A 17,370-nucleotide genomic window follows, 5' to 3' on the forward strand; every position below is an offset into this window, starting at 1 on the left:
TTTTAAAGTGTCCAGTGGTGTCATTCTTACTTAATCATGACAGATTGATCTCCAGCCCTGTCCTCATCAACACCCACACCTGTGTTAATGGAGCAATCACTGAAACGATGTTAGCTGGTCCTTTTTAAGGCAGGGCTGCAATGATGTTGAAATGTGTTTTGGGGGATAAAGTTAATTTTCTAGGCAAATATTGACTTTGCAAGTAATTGCTGTTAAGCTGATCACTCTTTATAACATTCTGGAGTATATGCAAATTGCCATTAGAAAAAATGAAGCAGTAGACTTTGTAAAAATTATTATTTGTGTCATTCTCAAAATTTTTAGCCATGGCTGTACAGACCAAAGTTTGGACACACCTTCTCATTCAAAGAGTTTGCTTTATTTTCATGACTATGAAAATTGTAGATTCACTCTGAAGGCATCAAAGCTATGAATTAACACATGTGGAATTATATAATTAACAAAAAAGTGTGAAACAACTGAAAATGTGTCTTATATTCTAGGTTCTTCAAAGTATCCACCTTTTGCTTTGATTACTGCTTTGCACACTCTTGGCATTCTGTTGATGAGCTTCAAGAGGTAGTCACTGGAAATGGTCTTCCAACAGTCTTGAAGGAGTTCCCAGAGATGCTTAGCACTTGTTGGCCCTTTGGCCTTCACTCTGCGGTCCAGCTCACCCCAAACCATCTCGATTGGGTTCAGGTCTGGTGACTGTGGAGGCCAGGTCATCTGGCGTAGCACCCGATCACTCTCCTTCTTGGTCAAATAGCCCTTACACAGCCTGGAGGTGTGTTTGAGGTCATTGTCCTGTTGAAAAATAAATGATGGTCCAGCTAAACACAAACCGGATGGAATAGCATGCCGCTGCAAGATGCTGTGGTGGCCATGCTGGTTCAGTATGCCTTCAATTTTGAATAAATCCCCAACAGTGTCACCAGTAAAGCACCCCCACACCATCACACCTCCTCCTCCATGCTTCACGGTGGGAACCAGGTATGTAGAGTCCATCCGTTCACCTTTTCTGCGTCGCACAAAGACAAGGTGGTTGGAACCAAAGATCTCAAATTTGGACTCATCAGACCAAAGCACAGATTTCCACTGGTCTAATGTCCATTCCTTGAGTTCTTTAGCCCAAACAAGTCTCTTCTGCTTGTTGCCTGTCCTTAGCAGTGGTTTCCTAGCAGCTATTTTACCATGAAGGCCTGCTGCACAAAGTCTCCTCTTAGCAGTTGTTGTAGAGATGTGTCTGCTGCTAGAACTCTGTGTGGCATTGACCTGGTCTCTGATCTGAGCTGCTGTTAACCTGCGATTTCTGAGGCTGGTGACTCGGATGAACTTATCCTCCGCAGCAGAGGTGACTCTTGGTCTTCCTTTCCTGGAGCGGTCCTCATGTGAGCCAGTTTCTTTGTAGCGCTTGATGGTTTTTGCCACTGCACGTGGGGACACTTTCAAAGTTTTCCCAATTTTTCGGACTGACTGACCTTCATTTCTTAAAGTAATAATGGCCACTCGTTTTTCTTTACTCAGCTGCTTTTTTCTTGCCATAATACAAATTCTAATAGTCTATTCAGTAGGACTATCAGCTGTGTATCCACCAGACTTCTGCACAACTGATGGTCCCAACCCCATTTATAAGGCAAGAAATCCCACTTATTAAACCATAGTCATGAAAATAAAGAATACGCTTTGATTGAGGTGTGTCCAAACCTTTGGTCTGTAGTGTGTGTGTGTGTATATGTATATATATATATATATATATATATATATACACACACACATACTATGACTTATCTCGGCTAAGACAAAGCCTAGATCCTCAGGCTACATCCACATCATGGGCGTAGCCAGGATCAAACCTGGGGGGGGCAGAACCTCATACTGCACACCCCTACACTTGAAAATAAAGCCTGCACCTTAAGAAGATGTGGTGGTGAATGCAGTATATTTATTCCAACTATCAGTTGATGTTACTGAAGACGAGCAATGCCTGTCCTGGGCGTCCTTTTGGGCAGCTATGAGGTGGACCTGACTGGTGCTAAAAAAAAGGAGTGTTAGTCTGTGTGCTATCCGGCTTTCATTCTTTTTGGTACAGATATGATATGGATAGACAGATATATAAATAAAAGCAGATTAGAAATCTGCTCTGATATTGAAAACATTATCTATGAGCTCAAAAACCTTTCAGGTGATGCAGTTTTTAAAAAGCTGATCTGCTTTTGCAACTGAAAAACGTATCCTCAAAAAACGCAGCAAAAACGCTGTGTGTGAATGTAGCCTTAGATCAGGAATAGAACAGCCATTTATAGGACATTTCATAACTTTCCCAAATTCCTATGAAAAAATATTCAGCACATTCTGCATTGAACTACTGTACCCAATTTATTATATATTTTAGGAGTCGGAATCGTTCCATTTTATACCAACTCCGACTCCACCAAAATGAGCTCCGACTCCGACTCCACAGCCCTACATACTAAGGTTGTGTTTTATCTCCCGTCCACCACACTCCAGCTCCGCCCCCTAAGCACCATCCTCTGCTCCCCCCCCATGCTCAGCCTCTGCTCCCCCCCATGCTCAGCCTCTGCTCCCCCCCATGCTCAGCCTCTGCTCCCCCCCCATGCTCAGCCTCTGCTCCCCCCCCCATGCTCAGCCTCTGCTCCCCCCCCATGCTCAGCCTCTGCTCCCCCCCCATGCTCAGCCTCTGCTCCCCCCCCCATGCTCAGCCTCTGCTCCCCCCCCCATGCTCAGCCTCTGCTCCCCCCCCATGCTCAGCCTCTGCTCCCCCCCCATGCTCAGCCTCTGCTCCCCCCCCATGCTCAGCCTCTGCTCCCCCCCCATGCTCAGCCTCTGCTCCCCCTCCCCATGCTCAGCCTCTGCTCCCCCCCCATGCTCAGCCTCTGCTCCCCCCCCATGCTCAGCCTCTGCTCCCCCCCCCCATGCTCAGCCTCTGCTCCCCCCCATGCTCAGCCTCTGCTCTCCCCCCCCATGCTCAGCCTCTGCTCCCCCCCATGCTCAGCCTCTGCTCCCCCCCCCATGCTCAGCCTCTGCTCCCCCCCCATGCTCAGCCTCTGCTCCCCCCCCCATGCTCAGCCTCTGCTCCCCCCCCCCATGCTCAGCCTCTGCTCCCCCCCCCCATGCTCAGCCTCTGCTCCCCCCCCCCATGCTCAGCCTCTGCTCCCCCCCCCCCCATGCTCAGCCTCTGCTCCCCCCCCCCCATGCTCAGCCTCTGCTCCCCTCCATGCTCAGCCTCTGCTCCCCCCCCATGCTCAGCCTCTGCTCCCCCCCCATGCTCAGCCTCTGCTCCCCCCCCATGCTCAGCCTCTGCTCCCCCCCCATGCTCAGCCTCTGCTCCCCCCCCATGCTCAGCCTCTGCTCCCCCCCCATGCTCAGCCTCTGCTCCCCCCCCCCATGCTCAGCCTCTGCTCCCCCCCCCCATGCTCAGCCTCTGCTCCCCCCCCATGCTCAGCCTCTGCTCCCCCCCCATGCTCAGCCTCTGCTCCCCCCATACACCGTCTCCCTTCTGTCCTCTGCTCCCCCCCCATGCTCAGCCTCTGCTCCCCCCCCCCCCATGCTCAGCCTCTGCTCCCCCCCCATGCTCAGCCTCTGCTCCCCCCCATGCTCAGCCTCTGCTCCCCCCCCCATGCTCAGCCTCTGCTCCCCCCCCCCCATGCTCAGCCTCTGCTCCCCCCCCCCCATGCTCAGCCTCTGCTCCCCCCCCCCCATGCTCAGCCTCTGCTCCCCCCCCCCCATGCTCAGCCTCTGCTCCCCCCCCCCCATGCTCAGCCTCTGCTCCCCCCCCCCCCATGCTCAGCCTCTGCTCCCCCCCCATGCTCAGCCTCTGCTCCCCCCCCCATGCTCAGCCTCTGCTCCCCCCCCCCCCCCCCCATGCTCAGCCTCTGCTCCCCCCCCATGCTCAGCCTCTGCTCCCCCCCCCATGCTCAGCCTCTGCTCCCCCCCCCCCCCCCATGCTCAGCCTCTGCTCCCCCCCCCATGCTCAGCCTCTGCTCCCCCCCCCCATGCTCAGCCTCTGCTCCCCCCCCCCATGCTCAGCCTCTGCTCCCCCCCCCCATGCTCAGCCTCTGCTCTCCCCCCCCCCATGCTCAGCCTCTGCTCCCCCCCCCATGCTCAGCCTCTGCTCCCCCCACTCTCTCCCCCCACACACCGTCTCCCTTCTGTCCTCTGCGGGGTGTCGCCGCTCCCTCCTCCGGGCTTTGTGTTGTGCCGCGCTCTTCCCCGCTGACAGCTCCGCTCCTCTGCTGCTGCTCTCTCCACAGCAAACATTACGACACCACCGTCGCCTCCTCCATGACTCAGTCCGGCCTCCCACGTCTCCTCACCACACGTCACTTCCCCGCCCGGCCGCCATTTTAGTTCCTGTGGTGGCGGAGCACAGGCGGAAGTGCCGCCATCTGTAGCAGCGGCTGCGGTCCTCCTCACCGTGTCTCCGCCGAGTCAGGAGGTTTTCGTGAGGGGGAGATCTCGGCGGCCTGATACCATAATGCCGTCCACCCCGCTCCGTGTGGCCGCGGTGTGCTCCAGAACCGCAGCATGGAGGCGCACAATCTCCTCCGGTAATGGCGGAGCCCCTTCTTCTTCAGTCTGTGCGCGTAGTTCGGGGCCGTGTGAGGCCGGGTGATGTCTCTAGGCCTCTGTATGTGATGGAGGACCCTGGGAGCGGCCATACCTTCTTACACACACCTCCATGGTGGCCTTTTCCCCCTCAGATGTAGGAAAATTACACATTTGTAACTGAATGTGTTAGAAACTTTTTTTGGGGGGGAACTTGCGCCATATAGCAACTCTCCGGCCATTTTTTTTAAAATTCTTTTATATGACTGGGAAAGGATTAAAAGCATAACAGTAGTGGCCTTTTCAGTTACCGGGGCCGACTAGGCCTCACACGGGTTCTGGTCGGGTCGTCATCAGTCCAGTCTGGGCAGGTGGTGTGTATATATATATAATTTAGTTTTCACCCCCCCAGTCTCTTCGCTAGTTTTAAGCTTCAGGGGCCTGAAGGTCCTGGAAACCCTTTTATTTCGAGTGATTTCTGGCCGAAGCAAACTTAGGTTTGTTTGTGTCTGGTGGAAACTGATTGCCTTCACTCTGTTTTTTTTTCTGTTTTTGGAGTAAAAAAAAAAATATATATATTAGGTTCTTTTCACACCAGGACGTGTACACTGAATATATTCTATAGGGTATAACAGGCACCCGTCTGCCGAGAGAACGTCCTTCTCAAATCCATCTGACCACTGTACATCCAAAGAAACTTACCAGCTGATTCATCAGTTTAATTTTTTTTTTTTTTTTTTAAGCCAAAAAATGTCTCTTGATGTTTTTACAGCCTCTCTGTTAACTTTGTGAAAAGTTGAATAAAATGCCTTTATCTACGATCATCTGATGTCTTGTTACAAAGAAATTAGACAGGGACAGAGTTTTGAATATTGGAATATTACAATTTTTTCTCATGTAGGGTGACCAGCCAATGTTACTGGGCACAGTGAGGCTACATGAAAGCTCCACATGTCCACTGTTAACTCCTGGTGGATTGTTTTATTAGTAATCTGTTCATTGTGGTATAAGTTGTATGCACAACTTTTTGTGTTTTTTGTGTTGTATTTGAATTCAAATGGAATTTGAATTCAGGGGGTCAGAGCCTGGCTGTCCATGGATAAAAGTGGTCCTTGTGGTGCAGGCTTGAGGGTGCACAAATGCCCAACAGAGCACCACACAGCCCCAAGAACTGCTCCCTCACCTCAGTCTGGTAATTAGCTTTCAAATGACATCCCAATGTCCCCTCTGGCTTTGCCAGAAGTCCCACCAGGGGCCCCAATGTCTGATTTGGACAGCAGATCTGTACAGAAGTCCCTGGTGGTGCAAACTCTTGTGTCACCAGGGAGCATGTCAATGTCAGCAGTCAGGATGGCCTAGTGGTCTAAGGCACTGTGTTCAGGTTGCAGTCTCCCGTGGAGGCGTGGGTTCGAATCCCACTCCTGACAGCAGCAGTACTGGTCCCTGGAGGTGCAAGCTGTTGCGCACCAGGGAGCGTGTTAACCGTCTGCAGTCACCACATGTGGAGGTGTGGGTTCAAATCCCACTCCTTGACAGCAGCAGTACTGGTCCCTGGAGGTGCAAGCTGTTGCGCACCAGGGAGCGTGTTAACCGTCTGCAGTCACCACATGTGGAGGCGTGGGTTCAAACCCCACTCCTTGACAGCAGCAGTACTGGTCCCTGGAGGTGCAAGCTGTTGTGCACCAGGGAGCGTGTTCAGCGTCTGCAGTCACCACGTGGAGGCGTGGGTTCGAATCCCACTCCTGACAGCGACAGTATTTTTTTTTTGTTTTAAGAAAAGAAAATAAACCTAGTGGCAGCATGTGTAATAACAGTCTCCCGTGGAGGCGTGGGTTCGAATCCCACTCCTGACAGCAGCAGTACTGGTCCCTGGAGGTGCAAGCTGTTGCGCACCAGGGTGCGTGTTAACCGTCTGCAGTCACCACATGTGGAGGCGTGGGTTCAAACCCCACTCCTTGACAGCAGCAGTACTGGTCCCTGGAGGTGCAAGCTGTTGTGCACCAGGGAGCGTGTTCAGCGTCTGCAGTCACCACGTGGAGGCGTGGGTTCGAATCCCACTCCTGACAGCGACAGTTTTTTTTTTTTGTTTTAAGAAAAGAAAATAAACCTAGTGGCAGCATGTGTAATAACAGTCTCCCGTGGAGGCGTGGGTTCGAATCCCACTCCTGACAGCAGCAGTACTGGTCCCTGGAGGTGCAAGCTGTTGCGCACCAGGGAGCGTGTTAAGCGTCTGCAGTTACCACATGTGGAGGCGTGGGTTCGAATCCCACTCCTGACAGCAGCAGTACTGGTCCCTGGAGGTGCAAGCTGTTGCGCACCAGGGAGCGTGTTAAGCGTCTGCAGTTACCACATGTGGAGGCGTGGGTTCGAATCCCACTCCTGACAGCAGCAGTACTGGTCCCTGGAGGTGCAAGCTGTTGCGCACCAGGGAGCGTGTTAACCGTCTGCAGTCACCACATGTGGAGGCGTGGGTTCAAATCCCACTCCTTGACAGCAGCAGTACTGGTCCCTGGAGGTGCAAGCTGTTGCGCACCAGGGTGCGTGTTAACCGTCTGCAGTCACCACATGTGGAGGCGTGGGTTCAAACCCCACTCCTTGACAGCAGCAGTACTGGTCCCTGGAGGTGCAAGCTGTTGTGCACCAGGGAGCGTGTTCAGCGTCTGCAGTCACCACGTGGAGGCGTGGGTTCGAATCCCACTCCTGACAGCGACAGTTTTTTTTTTTTGTTTTAAGAAAAGAAAATAAACCTAGTGGCAGCATGTGTAATAACAGTCTCCAAGTCTTATAGCCTAATGTATACACCATAAATATTTATGTGTGTCTATACAGTTGGTGTATATATGTGTGAGTATATTTTTTAGCCTTAAAGTTTTGATTCTCCATCCTCATTTCTTTCTTTTCCAAATCAAAAAAACACTTGTGTGAGAGCAATCTGCATCCAAAAAAACTTAGGGATAGGGACAATTTAGTGAGTACGTCGGGCTCCCTTAAAAGGTCAATTCACCCAACGAACAAGGGTGCTGCTCAGGGTGGATTGATTTAAATCACGCCGATTTAAATCATGATTTAAATCACGATTTAAATCAAAAGATTTTTTTCTATTTAAATCGGATCGATTTAAATCATGATTGTAATCACTGATTTAAATCATGATTTAAATCACTGATTTAAATCAAAAGGTTTTTTTTTAATATAAATCACGATTAAAATGAGAAGTGAGAGCAGTGTGCATGTGCGCCCATAGTTACACGGACGAAAGTAGGGGCAACGATCTAACGCCAGGGTGAGGGGGGGACCCCAAAGTAAGTAAAAATCTTTTTTGTTTTACTATATGGCAATAGGTAGGTGTTTAAAAGCAGCATGTCTTAATTGTATAAACTATTAATAGCCTCCACATTTTGTTCATACTGCCCCTTTAATTCCACACTTCTAGCATGGTTTCAGTTTGGGTTTAGTTTCTTTTTCCCTGCATTCAGTTGACATGCCCAAACTTGTTGGATAGTCAGCAGTACTTGGCTCAGGCTGTAGTAACATCAGCAGTGCTTGGCTCAGGCTGTAGTAACAATCAAACTTCATAAGTGATCTGTGTGAGCCATGGCAGCAGGTCGTAAGAGAGACCCTATTTGGGTTCATTTTGTTGAGATGCCAGCAGCAGATCTTGGAAAGAAAGGTGCAAGAGCAAAGTGCAAATACTGTCAAAAATCTGATTTTTTTGATTTTTTAAAAAAATTCAAGATTTTTATCCACCCTGGTGCTGCTTGCTCGTCGGGTGAGATGGGCAGCACGATTATCATCTAACACGCTTTCCTAGGATAATCTGCCAACACAAATCTCTTCTTGAATGGACAATCGTTTCTTAAATGACAATTTATGCTGATAAAAAAAACCAAAAGCTCTAAATTAGGAAGGAGGCTGGAGGGGGGGGCGTCAGGGACTGGAGGGGGGAGACAGAGGCTGGAGGAGGAAGTGTGGTGCTGTAGAGCGGGTTGCGGGAGGCTGTGTGGTGGTGTAGAGACCTACAGGGCCACACAGCCCCCTGGTGTGACTTCCCGAGTGCCATGACAGCTGACTGTATATACATGTTTACACATACATGTATGTACATGTGCCATGACCGCTCCTTAGACCATACATACATGGATTGTCACTTACCCAAACCGAGGATGAAGAGGCTTAGCTGCTCCACATGATGATGGTGGCCGGAGAGCTGTGTTCCTCCATAGCGATGTCGTCCATTAGGCAAACTTGGTGTCCTTGTCCCGCCAGTTCTTGAGCCAGTTTAGTGTCCACGATGCCTTGTTACCTATTGGAAAAAAAAGGGAAAAGGAAATTATTGAATTTTGACATAGAATAAAAATTAAGTCCTATGAATTGTACTGGTACATTAACCCCTTTTTCTACGAGCGTATATTGCCAGCAGACACACAGAGAGCGGGCGACTGCCCCAAGTGTTACCTACTGAGAGACAGAGAAATAAAAAAACAATAATTAATAAGGGAAATATTGCATTCATAATTAGTGTTCACAGCAGAGTGACAACACAGCCCCCCTAACCCTCCCCTACCCCACAGGAAACGCCTGTATCCCGCCATGCCCCCCACAGCTGTGCCCATACACTGTCCTCACCTCCCCCTGCAGGGACCCCCTGTCTCCCACGCAGTGCCCCCCACAGCTGACCCCATACACTCTGCAGGGACCCCCTGTCTCCCCCGTAGTGCCCCCCACAGCTGACGCCATACACTCTGCAGGGACCCCCTGTCTACCCGCAGTGCCCCCCACAGCTGACCCCATACACTCTGCAGGGACCCCCTGTCTCCCCCCCACAGCCTCCGGGCTGCGAAGAAATCGCGACGGAGCCGCCGTCCCTGTACCGGAGCACAGCCCGCTGCCACCACCGCACCGCAAAGCGCCGCCCGCTGCCACCACCACAGAGCCCACCTGCCCCAGCGCAGCTGCCCCTGCCCCAGCGCAGCTGCCCCTGCCCCAGCGCAGCTGCCCCTGCCCAGCTGCCCCTGCCCCTGCCTCAGCGCAGCTGCCCCTCCCCCAGCGCAGCTGCCTCTCCCCCAGCGCAGCTGCCCCAGCACAACCAACCTGCCCTAGCACAGAGCCGCCACCGCACGAGCCTGGACCACTGAATGACCCCTGTGACTACTTCACCTGTGCCAGATCCCTTCCCAGGTAAGCTGAATTCGGACTGTAAGACGGACCCCCATTTGACACATTATTTTTTTTCACCCTATTTTCCTACTGAAAATTGGGGTGTTCTTATGGTCCGTTGCATCTTTTTTTTTTTTTAAAGAAAAGAAAATAAACCTAGTGGCAGCATGTGTAATAACAGTCTCCAGGTCTTATAGCCTAATGTATACACCATAAATATTTATATGTGTGTCTATACAGTTGGTGTATATATGTGTGAGTATATTTTTTAGCCTTAAAGTTTTGATTCTCCATCCTCATTTCTTTCTTTTCCAAATCAAAAAAACACTCGTGTGAGAGCAATCTGCATCCAAAAAAACTTAGGGATAGGGACAATTTAGTGAGTACGTCGGGCTCCCTTAAAAGGTCAATTCACCCAACGAACAAGGGTGCTGCTTGCTCGTCGGGTGAGATGGGCAGCACGATTATTATCATCTAACACGCTTTCCTAGGATAATCTGCCAACACAAATCTCTTCTTGAATGGACAATCGTTTCTTAAATGACAATTTATGCTGATAAAAAAAAACAAAAGCTCTAAATTAGGAAGGAGGCTGGAGGGGGGGGCGTCAGGGACTGGAGGGGGGAGACAGAGGCTGGAGGAGGAAGTGTGGTGGTGTAGACGGGGCTGCGGGAGGCTGTGTGGTGCTGTAGAGCGGGTTGCGGGAGGCTGTGTGGTGGTGTAGAGGCCTACAGGGCCACACAGCCCCCTGGTGTGACTTCCCGAGTGCCATGACAGCTGACTGTATATACATGTTTACACATACATGTATGTACATGTGCCATGACCGCTCCTTAGACCATACATACATGGATTGTCACTTACCCAAACCGAGGATGAAGAGGCTTAGCTGCTCCACATGATGATGGTGGCCGGAGAGCTGTGTTCCTCCATAGCGATGTCGTCCATTAGGCAAACTTGGTGTCCTTGTCCCGCCAGTTCTTGAGCCAGTTTAGTGTCCACGATGCCTTGTTACCTATTGGAAAAAAAAGGGAAAAGGAAATTATTGAATTTTGACATAGAATAAAAATTAAGTCCTATGAATTGTACTGGTACATTAACCCCTTTTTCTACGAGCGTATATTGCCAGCAGACACACAGAGAGCGGGCGACTGCCCCAAGTGTTACCTACTGAGAGACAGAGAAATAAAAAAACAATAATTAATAAGGGAAATATTGCATTCATAATTAGTGTTCACAGCAGAGTGACAACACAGCCCCCCTAACCCTCCCCTACCCCACAGGGAACGCCTGTACCCCGCCATGCCCCCCACAGCTGTGCCCATACACTGTCCTCACCTCCCCCTGCAGGGACCACCTGTCTCCCACGCAGTGCCCCCCACAGCTGACCCCAAACACTCTGCAGGGACCCCCTGTCTCCCACGCAGTGCCCCCCACAGCTGACCCCATACACTCTGCAGGGACCCCCTGTCTCCCCCGTAGTGCCCCCCACAGCTGACCCCATACACTCTGCAGGGACCCCCTGTCTACCCGCAGTGCCCCCCACAGCTGACCCCATACACTCTGCAGGGACCCCCTGCCTCCCCCCACAGCTGACCCCATACAGGCATACAGTTACCGGCCGGCAGCTCCAAGGTTCAAATCTGGCGCTCAGGTGACGTCATTGTTGCTGCAGTTAGACCGAGAAAGCAGGGGGTGGGCTCGGAGCCACGTGACACAGAGCCCGGCCGCCCATCCCCCAGCCTCACTGTACTGCAAGCCAGGGAGAGACTGTTTGTGTGCTGCACGGCGCTGACTCCGCCCCCCGAGCCAGGGGATGAGTCACAGGCAGCTCGGCGTGTCACACGACTCCTCCCTCTTCCACCTTCTATGCAGGCCGGATCTTGGTTCCCATAGCACAGTGACCCTGCCCACCGGCCAGTCACTGCCGCCCCTCCCCCACCACTAAGCGATCTTGCACAGCAGCACAGAGCCAGGGAGGAGATGGGAGATGACCCCGCACCACACAGCGGAGCACTATGAGCCCTGGGGGTGCAGCGCTGACCCCGCCCACGCCGCACCACACAGCGCAGCGCTATAAGCCCTGGGGGCGCAGCGCTGACCCCACCCACCCCGCACCACACAGCGGAGCACTATGAGCCCTGGGGGCGCAGCGCTGACCCTGCCCACCCCGCACCACACAGCGCAGCACTATGAGCCCTCGGGGCAGTCTCCCGTAGAGGCGTGGGTTCGAATCCCACTCCTGACAGCAGCAGTACTGGTCCCTGGAGGTGCAAGCTGTTGTGCACCAGGGAGCGTGTTCAGCGTCTGCAGTCACCACGTGGAGGCGTGGGTTCGAATCCCACTCCACACAGCGCAGCACTATGAGCCCTCGGGGCGCAGCCAGGGGTGGGATTCAGCGGGTTCTCCCCGGTTCGGTGGAACCGGTTGTTAAAGCTATTGCTCTCATTTTTGGCACCATTAGCCGGCTCTCACTTTTGAAAATGAGATTTCAAATTTTGAGGTCTGCGGCAGATTCTTTCCGGTGTCCATGCTCCCGGAGGCCACTGCAACATGGCGGCGGCCAGCAAGGGAAGTGCGGGGGCCTCCGGGCTGCGAAGAAATCGCGGCGGAGCCGCCGTCCCTGTACCGGAGCACAGCCCGCTGCCACCACCGCACCGCAGAGCGCCGCCCGCTGCCACCACCACAGAGCCCACCTGCCCCAGCACAGCTGACCCTGCCTCAGCGCTGCTGCTGCCCCTGCCTCAGCGCTGCTGCTGCCCCTGCCTCAGCGCTGCTGCTGCCCCTGCCTCAGCGCTGCTGCTGCCCCTGCCTCAGCGCTGCTGCTGCCCCTGCCTCAGCGCTGCTGCTGCCCCTGCCTCAGCGCTGCTGCTGCCCCTGCCTCAGCGCTGCTGCTGCCCCTGCCTCAGCGCTGCTGCTGCCCCTGCCCCAGCGCTGCTGCTGTCCCTGCCTCAGCGCAGCTGCCTCTCCCCCAGCGCAGCTGCCCCAGCACAACCAACCTGCCCTAGCACAGAGCCGCCACCGCACGAGCCTGGACCACTGAATGACCCCTGTGACTACTTCACCTGTGCCAGATCCCTTCCCAGGTAAGCTGAATTCGGACTGTAAGACGGACCCCCATTTGACACATTATTTTTTTTCCCCCTATTTTCCTACTGAAAATTGGGGTGTTCTTATGGTCCGTTGCATCTTGTAGTCCGAAAAATACGGTAATTTATCCTGAGATTACAGAGTCTGCAACTTTTCTATCTAGCCAGTTAGAAGTGACTCATTGTAACACTTAGGGTACCGTTACACCTAGCGATGCACCAGCGATCCCGACTAGCGATATGACGCGGTCAGGATCGCTGGTGCATCGCTAGGTGGTCGCTAGTGAGCTGCTACACAGGCAGATCTCACCAGCGACATTGCTGGGGACGGGGATCGCTACTTACCTGCCAGACGCGGCGATCCTGCGTCCTCCCGCCCTGGGCGCCACAGGAAGCCCAGCAGGAAGTGGCCGACGAGGAATGGACCAGGAGCTTCTCGCGCGATCAGTGATAACCAGCGGGGGAGCCGGTCGGAGGTAAGTATCACATGCAGGGATATCGCTAGCAATATCGCTGCAACGTCACAAAATCGGTGACTTTACAGCAATATAGAATCGTAGAGTTGGAAGGGACCTCCTGGGCCATCTGGTCCAACCCCCTGCTCAAAGCAGGATTCGCTAAATCATCCCAGTCAGATGTCTGTCCAGCCTCTGTTTGAAGACTTCCATTGAAGGAGAACTCACCACTTCTCGTGGCAGCCTGTTCCACTCATTGATCACTCTAACTGTCAAAAAGTTTTTTCTAATATCTAATCTGTGTCTCTTCCCATTCAGTTTCATCCCATTGCTTCTAGTCTTTCCTTGTGCAAATGAGAATAAAGTTGATCCTTCTACAATGTGACAGCCCTTTAGATATTTGTAGACAGCTATTAAGTCTCCTCTCAGTCTTCTCTTTTGCAAACTAAACATTCCCAAATCCTGCAACCTTTCCTCATAAGACAGGGTTTGCAGACCGGTCACCATTCTGGTCGCTCTTTTCTGAACTTGCTCCAGTTTGTTGATGTCTTTTTTAAAATGTGGTGCCCAAAACTGGACACAATATTCCAGATGAGGTCTGACCAAAGAGGAGTAGAGGGAAATAATGACTTCACGTGATCTAGACTGTATGCTTCTGTTAATACATCCTAGAATTGCATTTGCCTTTTTTGCTGCTGCATCACACTGTTGACTCATATTCAGTCTGTGATCTATTAGTATACCCAAGTCTTTTTCACATGTGCTGTCACTTAGCCCTATTCCTCCCATTCTATATATGCTTTTTTCATTTTTATTGCCCAGATGTAGTACTTTGCATTTCTCCCTGTTAAAAACCATTCTGTTAGTTGCTGCCCACTTCTCCAGTTTATTTAAATCTTTTTGAATCCTCTCTCTCTCTTCTCTAGTATTAGCTATCCCTCCTAGCTTTGTGTCATCAGCAAATTTAATCAGTTTACCCTCAATTCCTTCATCTAAATCGTTGATAAAGATGTTGAACAATACAGGGCCCAGGACAGAGCCCTGTGGTACCCCACTTGAGACATTCTTCCAACTGGATGTGCAGCCATTTACGACCACTCTTTGGGTCCGATCACTAAGCCAGTTATGAATCCACCTAACAGTTGCCTTGTCCATTCCATACTTAGTCATTTTTTCAATAAGGATTGTATGAGAGACTTTGTCAAATGCTTTGCTGAAGTCAAGATATACTATATCTACAGCATTTCCTTGATCCACCCAATCAGTGATACCGTCATAGAAGGAAATTAAGTTAGTCTGACATGACTTATTAGTTAGAAACCCATGCTGACTCTGTTTAATCACTTCATTCTTATCCAGGTATTGACATACATGTTGTTTAATAATTTGTTCAAAGATCTTTCCTGGTATAGAAGTCAGACTCACCGGCCTATAGTTGCCTGGGTCCACCTTCTTCCCCTTTTTGAAGATAGGAACAACATTTGCTCTTCTCCAGTCTTCTGGCACTTCTCCTGTTCTCCAAGAATTTTCAAAGATTATGGAGAGGGGTTCAAAAATATTGCTAGCGATATCGCAGTGTGTAACGGGGTCTTTACAGACAATGGCGTTTACCATCTGTCTGCAGAACTAAAGTAATGAAAAAGAAGCTGGTAATTAGCTTTCAAATGACATCCCAATGTCCCCTCTGGCTTTACCAGAGGCCCCAATGTCTGATTTGGACAGCAGATTTGAAAAGACATTTTCAGTCTGGGGCAGTCTTGGGGGTTCTCAATCCCCTTAACTACTCTGCAGAAGGGGTCAGGCAAATCAAGCTTGGCAGGAACATCATCCAGGAGGCCACCTACATACAGCAACATCACTTGTCCCCCTGCTCCAAATGGAATTTGAATTCAGGGGGTCAGAGCCTGGCTGTCCATGGATAAAAGTGGTCCTTGTGGTGCAGGCTTGAGGGTGCACAAATGCCCAACAGAGCACCACACAGCCCCAAGAACTGCTCCCTCACCTCAGTCTGGTAATTAGCTTTCAAATGACATCCCAATGTCCCCTCTGGCTTTGCCAGAAGTCCCACCAGGGGCCCCAATGTCTGATTTGGACAGCAGATCTGTACTGAAGTCCCTGGTGGTGCAAACTCTTGTGTCACCAGGGAGCATGTCAATGTCAGCAGTCAGGATGGCCTAGTGGTCTAAGGCACTGTGTTCAGGTTGCAGTCTCCCGTGGAGGCGTGGGTTCGAATCCCACTCCTGACAGCAGCAGTACTGGTCCCTGGAGGTGCAAGCTGTTGTGCACCAGGGAGCGTGTTAAGCGTCTGCAGTCACCACATGTGGAGGCGTGGGTTCAAATCCCACTCCTTGACAGCAGCAGTACTGGTCCCTGGAGGTGCAAGCTGTTGTGCACCAGGGAGCGTGTTCAGCGTCTGCAGTCACCACGTGGAGGCGTGGGTTCGAATCCCACTCCTGACAGCGACAGTTTTTTTTTTGTTTTTTTTTTAAAGAAAAGAAAATAAACCTAGTGGCAGCATGTGTAATAACAGTCTCCCGTGGAGGCGTGGGTTCGAATCCCACTCCTGACAGCAGCAGTACTGGTCCCTGGAGGTGCAAGCTGTTGCGCACCAGGGAGCGTGTTAACCGTCTGCAGTCACCACATGTGGAGGCGTGGGTTCAAATCCCACTCCTTGACAGCAGCAGTACTGGTCCCTGGAGGTGCAAGCTGTTGTGCACCAGGGAGCGTGTTCAGCGTCTGCAGTCACCACGTGGAGGCGTGGGTTCGAATCCCACTCCTGACAGCGACAGTTTTTTTTTTTGTTTTTTTTTAAAGAAAAGAAAATAAACCTAGTGGCAGCATGTGTAATAACAGTCTCCAGGTCTTATAGCCTAATGTATACACCATAAATATTTATATGTGTGTCTATACAGTTGGTGTATATATGTGTGAGTATATTTTTTAGCCTTAAAGTTTTGATTCTCCATCCTCATTTCTTTCTTTTCCAAATCAAAAAAACACTTGTGTGAGAGCAATCTGCATCCAAAAAAACTTAGGGATAGGGACAATTTAGTGAGTACGTCGGGCTCCCTTAAAAGGTCAATTCACCCAATGAACAAGGGTGCTGCTCAGGGTGGATTGATTTAAATCACGTCGATTTAAATCACGATTTAAATCAAAAGATTTTTTTCTATTTAAATCGGATCGATTTAAATCATGATTTTAATCATGATTTAAATCACTGATTTAAATCAAAAGGTTTTTTTTTAATATAAATCACGATTAAAATGAGAAGTGAGAGCAGTGTGCATGTGCGCCCATAGTTACACGGACGAAAGTAGGGGCAACGATCTAACGCCAGGGTGAGGGGGGGACCCCAAAGTAAGTAAAAATCTTTTTTGTTTTACTATATGGCAATAGGTAGGTGTTTAAAAGCAGCATGTCTTAATTGTATAAACTATTAATAGCCTCCACATTTTGTTCATACTGCCCCTTTAATTCCACACTTCTAGCATGGTTTCAGTTTTGGTTTAGTTTCTTTTTCCCTGCATTCAGTTGACATGCCCAAACTTGTTGGATAGTCAGCAGTACTTGGCTCAGGCTGTAGTAACATCAGCAGTGCTTGGCTCAGGCTGTAGTAACAATCAAACTTCATAAGTGATCTGTGTGAGCCATGGCAGCAGGTCGTAAGAGAGACCCTATTTGGGTTCATTTTGTTGAGATGCCAGCAGCAGATCTTGGAAAGAAAGGTGCAAGAGCAAAGTGCAAATACTGTCAAAAGGATATCCAAGGACTTGTTTGCCGTTTGAAATCACATTATGAAAACTGCAATCAAATGATTTAAATCAAAAAAATCTGATTTAAATCAAAAAAATCTGAATTTTTTTTGATTTTTTTAAAAAATTCAAGATTTTTATCCACCCTGGTGCTGCTTGCTCGTCGGGTGAGATGGGCAGCACGATTATTATCATCTAACACGCTTTCCTAGGATAATCTGCCAACACAAATCTCTTCTTGAATGGACAATCGTTTCTTAAATGACAATTTATGCTGATAAAAAAAACCAAAAGCTCTAAATTAGGAAGGAGGCTGGAGGGCGGGGCGTCAGGGACTGGAGGGGG

The 17,370-nt window shown here is 50.6% G+C and overlaps 2 protein-coding genes and 2 non-coding genes across 4 annotated transcripts in view; 3 read left to right on the top strand and 1 right to left on the bottom strand.

Moving 5' to 3' along the window:
* Positions 1 to 3,525, bottom strand: part of LOC141063281 (uncharacterized) — a 31,164-nt gene extending 27,639 nt beyond the window's left edge. The window contains exon 1 of the mRNA XM_073557344.1: positions 3,511 to 3,525. The gene's annotated coding sequence lies outside the window, so the exon portion shown is untranslated. The remainder of the gene's footprint in view (positions 1 to 3,510) is intronic.
* A 640-nt stretch (positions 3,526 to 4,165) lies between these two features.
* LOC141063274 (oocyte zinc finger protein XlCOF8.4-like) overlaps positions 4,166 to 17,370 on the top strand; it is a 101,809-nt gene continuing 88,604 nt past the window's right edge. The window contains exon 1 of the mRNA XM_073557336.1: positions 4,166 to 4,571. The gene's annotated coding sequence lies outside the window, so the exon portion shown is untranslated. The remainder of the gene's footprint in view (positions 4,572 to 17,370) is intronic.
* On the top strand, positions 5,914 to 5,996 carry TRNAL-CAG (transfer RNA leucine (anticodon CAG)). The gene has a single exon. It is a non-coding gene; the product is annotated as a tRNA-Leu (tRNA).
* TRNAL-CAG (transfer RNA leucine (anticodon CAG)) lies at positions 15,434 to 15,516 on the top strand. Its single transcript has one exon. It is a non-coding gene; the product is annotated as a tRNA-Leu (tRNA).

This window comes from Dendrobates tinctorius, unplaced genomic scaffold (genome assembly GCF_039654945.1).
Source record: "Dendrobates tinctorius isolate UK_male_01 unplaced genomic scaffold, ASM3965494v1 ptg000249l, whole genome shotgun sequence".
Taxonomy (NCBI): Eukaryota; Metazoa; Chordata; class Amphibia; order Anura; family Dendrobatidae; genus Dendrobates; species Dendrobates tinctorius.